Source organism: Macadamia integrifolia, chromosome 11 (assembly GCF_013358625.1).
Source record: "Macadamia integrifolia cultivar HAES 741 chromosome 11, SCU_Mint_v3, whole genome shotgun sequence".
Classification (NCBI taxonomy): domain Eukaryota; kingdom Viridiplantae; phylum Streptophyta; class Magnoliopsida; order Proteales; family Proteaceae; genus Macadamia; species Macadamia integrifolia.
In genome coordinates, this window is record NC_056567.1 from 11528100 (window position 1) to 11540847 (window position 12748).

Here is a 12748-nt window from a genome sequence, read left to right on the forward strand (position 1 = left end):
GACTCTCTGGTCAAGTAGGGAAGCTCATATTATGATGCATCCCTCGGGCTAAGTAGAGAAACCTACTTGTGAGTCTCTCTCTAGCTTTATCCCCATTCTTTTACTTTATTTTTATTTCAACATTTTTTTCCCTTTATTTATTTATTTATTTTTTTTAATTGCGTGGGTTGTTTATTTTCAGTTATTTATTTATTTAATTTTAATTACGTGGCTTGCGTCTTTAAATTCTTAGATGACGAATGGTTAGGACGTTATTTTTAGGACGGTAATTAGAATTAGATCACAACCATTAATCAGTTAACTTTCGCATTATTAAAAGAAAAAAAAAATAAAGTGGCTGCTCTCCCTGTGTTCGACCCGTAGCTACACTGATCCGTACGCTTACGGTTACATTTTAAATCTCAAACAAGTTTTTGGCGCCGTTGCCGGGGAGACAGTTCCATGTTATTTTTCACTTTCTTTTGGTAAATCGGAGTGCTTTGTTTTATTTTATTTTATTTTATTTTTTTATTGAATTCCTGAGAAGAACAACTTGCAATAATAGTTGTATCAGTGGAGGTCGCCATACCTCACAGTATGATAAAGACAGGTTTCGCCCTGTAGCAGTACCTCAGGAATTGACCTGAGCAACCCCGGATCCCTGCCGGTAAGCTCCCAAAAAAACCAAAAAATAAAAATAAATAAAAATAAATAAATAAATTTTTGCTATCCATTCTTTTGTGCTTGCCTTACTTTAGTTGTGGGTGTTTTGTTGTTGCATAAGTGTTAAGTGGGTACGTAATACTAAGAATCGGTTAGAAAGAAGAGATCCAACAAGTAGTGACCCTATACGTTTGCTCTCTTTAAAACCCTTCAATATGGGAGACCAACAGCAAAACCCTTCACCTAAATCTCTGAAAGATAGGTTCTACCCTGCTAGAACAGTCCAACCTTCCTGCATAGTTCTACCACAAGCCCAGGGCAATAATTTTGAACTCAAATCTCAATATATCACTATGTTGCCCCACTTCCATGGGTTGACCTCTGAGGATGCATACCTATTTCTAAGGGAATTTGAAGAGGTATGTGTTCTAATTAAGATCCAACAGCTTTCTGATGATGCTGTTAAGCTTGAGTTTATCATTTTTGTATTAAAAGACCAAGCTAAGAAGTGGTTGTATGGGTTACCCACAAATTCCATAACCTCATGGGAACAGTTCACAGTTGTCTTCCTTAAGAATTTTTTCCCAACTCACAAGACCAATAAGCTTAGAAGTAAAATCCTTTAATTTAGGCAAAAGCCTAGTGAGTCCTTTTCCAAACTTATGGAGAGATTCAAGGATCTACACCAAGAATGCCCTCACCATGGCCTAGACTTATGATATTTATGTCAAATAATTTATGAGGGTATTGATTACCCAACTAAATAAATAATAGAGTCTATGTGCCCTAAGGGATTCACATCCTTTACAGATGAAGGAAAGGTATGGGAATTCTTTCTTGACTTAGCTAACAAAACTCATGAGTGGAAATCAACCTAAGAGAGTGAAAGAACCATAGGAGGAATAGGATATTTTGTGGATAGAATAGTAGCCAAGGAAGCCCATTTGGATAGCCTAATCAAGAGGATTGAGGCTATAATTCTTAGAGAGCCATCATCAGTCAATTTGGTTAAGATTTGTGCTTGGTGCCAATCCCCTGGACATGTCATAGAAGAATGCCTCAACACCTCTGGGGGAACTTCTAATGATAGTGTTAATGCCTTATACCAGAATAATCCATATAGTAACACCTACAATCCAGGATGGAGAAATCATCCAAATTTCTCTTGGAATCAGGGCAATCAAGCAGGGCCTTCCAATTTCCATAATCATGGTCAACCTGGACTTCAAAGGCCTCCCTTTGCACAATAATCTTTTTTCAAAATACTTTTCCTAGGTCAAATCTAGGACCTCAGGCTAGTTTTCTTAGGGCCCCTCTCCTATCATCTTTTCAGCAACCCCCTGGGTTTATCAACACTGGAAAGACAAGTAGAATAAGTGACTTGAAAAAAAATATGGCCCTCCTCATGATAAGCCATCAAAATCTTATGAGAGAACTCACTTAAGTTATCTCAATTATGCATGAGAGGGAGAAAGGAACTTTACCCAGTCAACTAGAGCCTAACCCTAGGCTTCATCAGCATGTTAGTTCACAAATGCCAACAAATGCACCACTGAATATAATACAAGGTCAGACCCAACAAGGGCCCTCTAACCAATGTGATGTTGTTTATGCCCTTATAAGTGGTAGAGAGTACCAAAAAAGTGTTCCTGAATCTTCTCCATCTATTACTCCTGTTAACTCTCCTTTAGTTGAAGACATAAATGTGCCACTTGTTCTAGGTTCGTCTAATGAACCTAAAGATTTTTTGAAACTAAAGATGATTTGGTTGAGGAAACAAAAAATGATTCTTCTGAAAAAGGGCAAATCCCTAACAGTGCTTATGTTCATCCTATCCCATTTCCTAATCGCTTGGTACACAAAAAGAAGACTACTTCCATGGATTAAATTTTAGATGTCTTCAAAATGGTAGAAGTGAATATCCCTCTTTTGGATGCCATATCCCAGATCCCCGCCTATGCAAAGGTACTGAAAGATTTGTGTACTCACAAACGTACCACTAGTGTGTCCAAAAAGGTGTTCTTGGTAGGTAACATTAGTCCCATAATTATTCAGCCTATAGCAGCCAAGTATAAGGATCCAGGGAACCCTACCATATCTTGTGTCATAGGTAACACCTACATTGAACATGACTTACTTGACCTTGGTGCAAGTGTGAATCTTTTACCTTACCATGTGTACAAGAACCTTAGATTGGGAGAATTGAAAGCCACTGGAACTACTCTTCAGTTGGCAGATAGGTCTGTTAAAATTCCTAAAGGGATGGTTGAGGATGTTTTACTAAAGGTGGGGGAGTTTATTTTCCCTATTGATTTCATTGTGTTAGATACCAAGCCCTTCTCAACCAAGGACGAGATCCCAATAATTCTAGGAAGACCATTCTTGGCTACTAGTAATGCATTAATCAACTGCCGGTATGGTTTCCAAAGATTATCTTTTGGTAACTAAACTGTTGAGTTTAACATGTTTAGGATAGGCAAGCAACCACATATGGAAGAAGAGATCAATATGAATGAGAATTTTTTGGATTTTTCTGATAATTTAATTACCAACTTTGATATTAATTTTGATTCAGAATTCCAAGGGTGTATGGATGAGTTGGATGATGATAGTGCAAATTTCTTTTCTGAAGTCTGGAGTCTTCACACACCTGTGGAGCCCTTAGGACCCCTTTCCAATTCCATTCCCAAACCTTCTATAGTTGAGCCCCCTAAGCTAGATCTTAAGGAGTTGCCATCTAATTTGAGGTATGCTTTCTTAGGCCCTTACCAGACTCTTCTTGTAATAATTTCTTCAAATTTGACTTCTAGCCAGGAAGAGGAGTTGCCATCTAATTTGAGGTAAGCTTTCCTAGGGCTTGACCAGACTCTTCTTGTAATAATTTATTCAAATTTGACTTCTAGCCAGGAAGAGAAGTTACTTAAAGTGTTAAAAGATAATAAGGAAGCCCTAGGTTGGACTATGGCTGATATCAAGGGTATAAGCCCTTCTATTGTGTAACATCATATACATCTTATGGAGGATTTCAAACCATCCACAGAACTCCAAAGAAGAGCTGACCCAATGATGATGGAAGCCATTAAGAAAGAGATCCTAAAGTGATTGGATCATGAAATAATTTATCCTATTTCTGACAGCTAATGGGTAAGCCCAGTTCACATAGTGCCTAAGAAGTCTAGTGTGATTGCAGTTCCTAATGCCAATAATGAACTAATTCCAACCCATGTCCAATCAGGGTGGAGAGTGTGCATAGACTACAGGAAACTTAATGTGACAACCTGGAAGGACCACTTCCCATTACCATTCATTGACTAGATGTTAGAGAGGTTTGATGGACATGAATATTATTGTTTTCTTGATGGATATTCTGGCTATAACTAGATCCCAATTACTTTAGAGGACCAACATAAGACCACTTTTACATGCCCATATGAAACATTTCCCTACAGGCATATGCCCTTTGGGCTTTGTAATGCCCCTGCTATGTTCCAACGATGCATGATGAGGATCTTTTCTGACATGATAGAAAAATTCTTAGAAGTATTTATGGATGAGTTTTTAATTCATGAAAATTCTTATTCTGAATGTCTTCTTCATCTTTCTCTAGTTTTGAAAAGGTGCATATCTAAGTATTTGGCTTTTTGAATTAGGAGAAATGCCATTTCATGGTTAAATCTGGTATTGTTTTAGGCCATGTAATATCCAAGGAGGGAATTAGGGTAGATAAAGCCAAAGTAGATTTAATTGATAATTTACCACCTCCTCAATCTGTTAAGGACGTCCGATCTTTTCTAGGGCATGCGAGCTTCTATAGAAGGTTTATTAAGAACTTTAGTCAGTTAACCTGACCTCTCACTTTATTACTTGCCAAAGATCAAATTTTAAGTTTTCTAAAGAGTGCCTAGAATCCTTCAAACAACTTAAAAAGGAGTTGACCAATGCACCCATTGTTCAACCACCTGTTTGGACTAAACCTTTTGAACTGATGTGTGTTGCTTCGGATTTTGCCATAAGAGAGGTTTTGGGTCAAAGGATCAATAGGTTGCCCACTGCCATTTACTATGCTAGTAGGACCTTAAATGATGCACAACTCAATTATACAACCACTGAAAAAGAATTTTTAGCAGTTGTGTTTGCAATAGAAAAGTTTCAGTCTTACTTAATTGGTTCACATGTGATGGTGTATACTGATCATTTTGCTCTCAGATACTTATTTTAAAAGAAGGATGCCAAAGCTCGTCTCATTAGGTGGTTTTACTTTTACAAGAGTTTGATTTAGAAATTAGGGATAAAAAAGGAGTTGAAAACCTAGTTGCAAACCATTTATCCCGGCTTCCCAATTCCTTGACTGTCGATTCTCTAGTCAACGAGAACTTTCCAGATGAACAATTATTTGTAATATCTAGTGAACCATGGTTTGCTGACATTGTCAACTTCTTAGTTTCAGGTGTGATTTCGGATCACTGGTCCACCCAAGATAAGTATAGATTTCATTTTCAAGTTAAGCACTTTTTCTGGGATGATCCTTATTTGTTTAAGATATATCTGGATCAGATTATCCGATGATGTGTTCCTGATCATGAGCAACATTCTATTCTCTCTTTTTGTCATGATCATACATGTGGTGGACACTTTGGACCTAAGAAAACTGCCGTAAAGGTTCTCCTATGTGGATTTTATTGGCGCACTCTTTTTAGAGATTCTTTTGATTTTTGCAAGGCTTGTCCTGCCTGCCAGTCTTTTGGCCATTTCAATAAGAGGAACATAATGCCTCTCAACCCTATTTTGGTAGTTGAGATCTTTGATGTATGGGGCATCGATTTTATGGGACCATTCCCTAATTCCTTTGGAAATTTGTACATACTTTTGGCCATTGATTATGTTTCTAAATTGATAGATGCCATACCTTGTAAAACTAATGACCACATGCAATAATTAATGATAGGGGTACTCATTTTGGTAATTGGCCTTTTGAGGACCTAACGAAAAAGTGTTGGATCACCTATAAGTTATCTATCCCTTAACACCCCCAAACTATTGGTCAAGTGGAGGTGTCTAATAGGTAGATCAAACAAATCTTAGAGAAAAGTATTAATCCCAACCGTAAGGATTGGTCCCTTAGGCTCATTGATTCCTTGTGGGCCCATTGGACTGCATTCAAGACCGACCTTGGTCTGTCTCCCTACCATTTGGTATGTGGAAAAGCTTGTCACTTACCAGTTGAGTTGGAGCATAAGGCCTTTTGGGCCATCAAGAAGCTCAACTTTGATTTATCTGATGCGGGAACTCATCGTAGGCTCCAACTATCTGAGTTGGAGGAACTTAAGAATGAAGCCTATAAAAGTTTTAGGATTTACAAGGAAAAGACTAAAGCTTTCCATAATAAGCACATTCTGCATAAATCTTTTACAATTGGTGATAACGTCTTATTGTACAACTCTCGATTGCATCTTTTCCCTGGTAAGCTTAGATCTCGATGGGATGGCCCATTTATTGTCCATAATGTACATCCCTATGGGGCTATGCAGATTTTGAATCCAGGAATAGGGGTAATTTTGGAGGTTAATGATCAGCGTTTGAAACCGTTCCTCAAGTTTCTTACTATTGGTAGTGAAAAGGTCATGGATCTCCATGAACCTCTTTACATTGATGACTAACTTTTAATCAGGTATGACCCCCTTACATTGTCTTCATTTTTAATTCTTTCCATCCATTGAGGACATTGCATGACTTAAGTGTGGGGGAGAAAAACCATTTTCTGCTTTTTCCACTTTATTTTATTTGTTTTTTTTTTTTTTTGAGCTTTCTAAAGGATGAAGTCCTACTTTGGCTTTTGGCTAATGATCATACCATTCAAATGCTTCATTAATGTGCAAAATAAAAGTTTTGACTAAGGTACTTATTTTGAACATATAAAAATCCTGTTGAGAAGAAAGAAACAAGTCTGTGTCTTGAGATGGGACTTTCTTTTGAAAAATAAGAGACCCCTGTTTTATGGTGTTGGACCATATGTAAGTCTGTGGGTTCCTTGTACTTTTGATTTGGAGTTGAGACATTCCTTTTAATTTGGCATGAGTTGACAAATGCACAATTTTAAATGAAATGTGAAATGTGGTATAAAGAAGAATAAGAGTTGATTCCCTTAGAACTAGACTGGTCATTGCACCTCAGGAAGCGTGGTGTCTTGATCTAAATTTCTAGGGAGGATACTTCTGAAAGAACTCTAGCATCACTGTTTTTGTGGGCATATGCAAAAAGCGAAGCTGCATAGTAACTTGGGTGTTTGGTGTTTGCTCCACCATGTCATTCGGCCAAAAGTAGTGGAGTAGAATAAAGTTTATTAAGCAAAAAAAAAAAAGAAGAAAAAATGTGCAAATGTCATTAATACTTGGCAATATGTTTTGGTCAAAAACACTCCAACACCTTAGTCATTGTTCTCTATTTTTTCACAAGTGGTTTTACCTTAAGATAAGGTTGTTTTGGAAGAGACGAGGTGAGTTCCAAGTTAAGAAATATGCTAGTTTGGGTGTTTACTCCACCATGTCATTCGGCTAAAAGTAGTGGAGTAGAATAAAGTTTATTAAGCAAAAAAAAAAAAAAAAAAAAAAAAATGTGCAAATGTCATTAATGCTTGGCAANGCGAAGCTACATAGTAACTTGGGTGTCTGGTGTTTGCTCCACCATGTCATTCAGGCCAAAAGTAGTGGAGTAGAATAGAGTTTAAGCGAAAAAAAAAAGGGAAAAAAATTTGCAAATGTCATTAATGCTTAGTAATATATTTTGGTAAAAAACACTTCAACGCCTTAGTTATTTGTTCCCTATTTCTTCACAAGTGGTTTTGCCTTAAGATAAGGATGTTTTGGAAGAGATGAGGTGAGTTCCAAATTAAGAAATATGCTAGTGCCTGGAATTGATCAAGGGTAATAAAAGTTCAAGTGTGGGGGTCCCTTGTAAGAAAAATTATCTTTACTCTGGATCGGTATGAGCCTTACCTTTAGCCAAGGTTGGGATTTATTTATATGCACATGCTAAATGCAACCGTGATTCCTACGAAAGTGAGTTAGGCTTTTTCTTTCATTTCTTTATTTATTTATCTTACTCGAGAACAAGCAAAAGTCAAGTATGGGAGAATTTGATGAGCACAATAATGTGTAAAATCTTAGGGATATAAGTGTACATTTTGCCCCACTTTGGATAGTACTACTTTTATTTTTCTTGTTTTTTTAGTTTCCAAGTCTACAAGAGAAAGTGCTTAAAGTGAATCAAGAACCAGTCCAAAGGTGGGACCCACTCATTGGTACCACATCCTCTCTCCTACAAAATTCTGAAGATTATTTTCTTTCTTTGCCACCTCACAAAATCTTGAAGATGCTATGCAGAGATTCATTTCTGATTTAATCAAGATTGCAAGATATTGGTGAATATTGTAAGGAAAGAATAGAATTTTTTAATTTTGGAAACAAATTCTCTCTTTCCTCACACAATATCTCAGAGAATGAGGATTTTTACTAAGATTTAATTTAATTTTATTTTCTTTCTTTTCTTAAGGAAGACTTGTAGAAGGAAGGAGGCAAGAAAAAAACCCTATAAAATCCCCTTCCTCCCCCCTCATATTTTATTATTCCCCTTAGTTTATTATCTAGTTTATGCTTAGTTTTCTTCTCTCACTCCCTCTCTCACTCTTTGGTTTTAGTTCTTCTTTATTTTTACTTTAATCACTTTTGTAATAGTTTTTTATGTCAATTAATGCAAGCACTCTTTTATTTTTATTTAGCCTTTTATGTTTATGATTTATGCAATTGAGTTGTAATTTTTTAAGTTATAGTTCTAGGCTTAGATCTAGGTGACAAGATCACGAGCCGTGGAGCAATCTTTTTTTTTCAAGTTCAGTTTTTTTTTCAAGATTTGTTTTCTCTAGTACTAGAAATTTTAGATTTGGTTCATTCCAGATCTAGTTTTTAGTACTGGTAGTATCTCAAATCACCCAAGCTTTCAAGTTCAAGCATTGATTCAAGTAAGCAGGCTCCTTCAGTAATCTTCTCTCCCCCCTCTCATTCCCTCTTCTGACTACCCTTTCTTTCTTAATTTAGGATTTCAATTTTAGTCATTACATTATTGCTATCCCTTTCCCCCAAGGTTCATGGCTAGTGTATGTGTTGGCTTTGCCCCTCCTAGCCATAGAACCATCAATTTATTGCTTTTATTTTAATTGTCTCCCTTTCCAGTAGAGTCCCTTGTAAGAGTGACTCTCTGGTCAAGTAGGGAAGCTCATATTATGATGCATCCCTCGGGCTAAGTAGAGAAACCTACTTGTGAGTCTCTCTCTAGCTTTATCCCCTTTCTTTTACTTTATTTTTATTTCAGCATTTTTTTTCCTTTATTTTTATTTATTTATTTTTAAATTGCGTGGGTTGTTTATTTTCAGTTATTTATTTATTTAATTTTAATTGTGTGGCTTGCGTCTTTAAATTCTTAGATGACGAATGGTTAAGACGTTATTTTAGATACATATGTTTAGGACGGTAATTAGAATTAGATCACAACCATTAATCGGTTCCCTTTCTCATTATTAAAAGAAATAAAAAATAAAGTGGCTGCTCTCCCTGTGTTCGACCCGTAGCTACATTGATCCTTACGCTTGCGGCTACATTTTAAATCCTAACATGTTTCGTTCGAAAGATTTACCCACAACGAGATTGAGTATTACAAATATACCCAAAACAGTGTTCACCATAAGTCTTTTTGTCGTATGACTACAAGTTGGGCAAGTATTCTCCTCTAATCGGTTACAAAATTTCTGATTCCTTCTAATTCTCTCCCCTCCGATCAATTCTAAAGCTTCTGTGAGAAAAGGAGGTTGCTAAATAACTATGCAACAACAATTACAATAAGAAACTTCATCTTTAGAACCTTCTTCTAAGTTAAATCTCTTTTTTTTTTTCTTTTTAATGAATACATGAAGGAGAGACTTGATCAGAAGAACATTTCAACCAAAAAGGAGAAGGGAAAATTTAAGAGAAAAAGGTAGAAGAATTACAGGAGGCACTTTCGCCAGCAGATTTGCAACGCTGCAGAAAGATTTGTTCCCTAAAAATCACATGAGCACTATGTCAAGCAAAACGTTGATTCCCATCAACAATTCCTTTGTTTAAAAAAGGAATAGGAAAAATTACATAGGAAAAAAAAAAAGAAAAGAAAAGAAAAGAATACAAAAACCTAGGAGAAACTTATGAACCCTAAAATCCTATACCTAAAAACAAAATTCAATTTCTCAGTTTTAACCTATGCTAGTTAGATGCGGACATTAATAACTAAGAATGGAAAGGAAAGGGAGAAAGAATCTTTAACAGGGAGGATCAAAGATGCCTTCAACATCGGATTTGCCTTAAGTAGGGAAGGAAGCATCGAGGAAGACCAGATTCATCTTCTTCAGAACTGATTGTGTTATTTGTGAACCTATTTCTTCATGATCTCATCGCTCACTATAAAGTTGTGAAGACAAAGAAGCCTCGGGACTTTCTGGTCAAACTGTTCTTGATTCCCTATTGAAGTCGAACCCATCTCTTCCTCACTTTTCTTCCCACTCTATTGAGACTATTTTTATACAAGACTAGGCGATCAATCCAGAAGATGATGCTTTTTGCCTCCTCCTTGTTGTTTGGTTTTAGTTGTGAATTTAAATCTCGATGTGAAAGGAAATATCGGGTGGAGGTTTTATGGGGAGGGTAGGGCTGCAGCAACGGGTGGAAGCAGGAGGTGCTGCAGGAAGAAGAAAAAGAAGTGGCGGATAGAATTGCAGGAAGGAGAAGAAAATAAAAGAAGAGAGAGAGTAGAGGAATTACCGGCGAGAACAATGATGGCTATGACAATGTTGTAGGGATGTCATTGGAGGGCGGGAGGAAGAGTTGAAATCGGACCTTTAAGAATTGATTGGGGGAGAGAAATAAGAGAAATCAGAAATATTATAACCAATTGTAGGAGAAGACATGCCCAATTTATAGGCATACGAGGGAAGGCATACATCGAGTACTGTTTTGGGTATTTTTGTAATACACAAACTCCTTTTGTATAAATCTGTGGAACCAAACACAGCATGGGTATTTTTGTAAAAGCAAACCCATTAGTGGGTAATAAAGTAATTTCACCATAACTTGCGGACAAGACAAAAGGCACAGCGCGGGAAGGGAATCAGCCGCCAAATCATCTCACCTGGTCGGACGGTTTTAATGCACGTATCGGTCACCTTGCGGTATGAATCGGCCTGTATCAGAAGAGTTTCCCTTTCACTCTTTTAAAAAAGCTAAAGGTGATTAACAATATCGGTACGTATCATCCTATTGGCGATACGAAACCGATACCCCGAACGAAGTGGCCGCGCATACTCCCCAGTCCTCACTCCTCACTCCTCAGTCTTTCACTTTGCGGCTCTGTTTTAAAAGCACACTACCAGTAGTCTCTCGATTCATATTTTTTCCCAACTCGTCTTCGAATTTTCAAGAAGCTCGAATCGATTTTGAGATCGAACTCGCAGGTACTTGTTGATTCTGGTTTCTGGATTGATTCTTCTTCAACATTTTTCTTGGAATAGATTAGCGAAATTCTTCCGGTATTCATTTCTTCATTTTTTTCAGCACTCGGGTTCGAATTTTTCGAGAAGCTCGGATCGGTTTTCGGTGGCATTATCCAAGATCATGAGCTCGAGCTCGAACTCGCAGGTACTAGTGGAGTCTGGTTTCTGGATTGATTCTTCTTTAATGTTTTCTGTTTTTTCCTTGGAGTAGATTAGACGAAATTCTTCCGAAATCAATTTCTTCATCCTCCCCTCCCTCGTCTTCGAATTTTCGGTGATGATATTCAAGAACATGAGCTCGAACTGTCAGATACTAGTCGAAATTCTTAGAAGGCACTTGTTTTTTCTTACCCCTCAGATTCTTGGTTCATTTGACTGCTCGATCTCTTCGTTTTTCTTCTTTAGGTGAAGTTCTTGCAAGAAAATTTATTCTGAATGTTCAATGTCGTCAGTGGCATTTCATTGATTCTTGACTCAATTTTTATCTATTCCTACGGTTATTTAAAAGTCTGGAATCTGGATCAATTATGTTGTGAGATGATTTAATTTTACAGACTAAGATTCGCAGGTGTTAGCTGTGACTCTGTTGTTCGTGGCTGAACAGAAGTTTCTTTTGACCGCTCGGAAAGAAAACTGACGGTTTCTTGGATCCATCGGACTCTGCAGAGTTGCTAACAGATAACATATGTAACCTAAAATAGGAATACGTAGTTTTTTTTTTTCATCAAGAAATCTTTTTTTGTTTGGGAGAATTATCAATTTCGTTAATAGGTTTTCAATCAAAAGTTTCTGATTTCTCTGTGCAGGCAGACTTCTAATATCTTGAGCAATAATCAGATTTGTCATGTTTAGCATGTTCAAATTATGAAGACTGTTTGATTTCTTTGTTCCAGATCATTGTCTAAGGATGACGGAACATCACTGGAGGGATGAAAAAAAATCCCTTTTGGGGTCTCATGTTGATCCTGAAAAAACTGAACATCTTGAAGAGACCAAAAAAGGTGATTTCTTGCTCCAGATCTTCTAGGAAATTGTCTTAATCTTTCAAATGTCATTGAAGAAATTCATAGTTTTTCCTCCAATGAAGATAAGACAGGATGGAATTAGGAAATTTATAATATTTTCTCAACATGCAAAAAAATTATTCTATTTCTCATATTATTTTCTGTTTATATTGTCTTTTTGACAACTAAGGTCAATTTTCTTACTCTCTATAGATGTTAATGTTATAGTTTTGTTGTTTCCAGACATTCCTTAGGTCTAGTTTCAGTAAATCCTATGGTTTTTGTGACCATTAAATGATTTCCAATTTATAATGCTCATTCTGCTGCTATTTTATCTTGTTATTACCATTTCAAGATTTCCTCACTGGTATGAGCCTGTAAGAACAGAAAAGAACAATGCTGACACTGCGTTCTTCAGATAATCTGGTAATTTACGGTTGGGATTCCAGCTGTGCAGTTGGCCTCTGCCTGTGTTCAAGTGGGACCCACCGTAGGACTTGAACACCAGCTGTGGATGACCGGGGGGGGGGGG

At 36.9% G+C, this 12748-nt stretch overlaps 1 protein-coding gene and 1 non-coding gene across 10 annotated transcripts in view; one reads left to right on the top strand and one right to left on the bottom strand.

Moving 5' to 3' along the window:
- Window positions 1-12748, top strand: part of LOC122094065 (tRNA(His) guanylyltransferase 1-like) — a 128869-nt gene that overhangs the window by 21900 nt on the left and 94221 nt on the right. The window lies entirely within an intron of this gene.
- Window positions 1245-1351, bottom strand: LOC122094538. The gene has a single exon (XR_006144853.1). It is a non-coding gene; the product is annotated as a small nucleolar RNA R71 (small nucleolar RNA).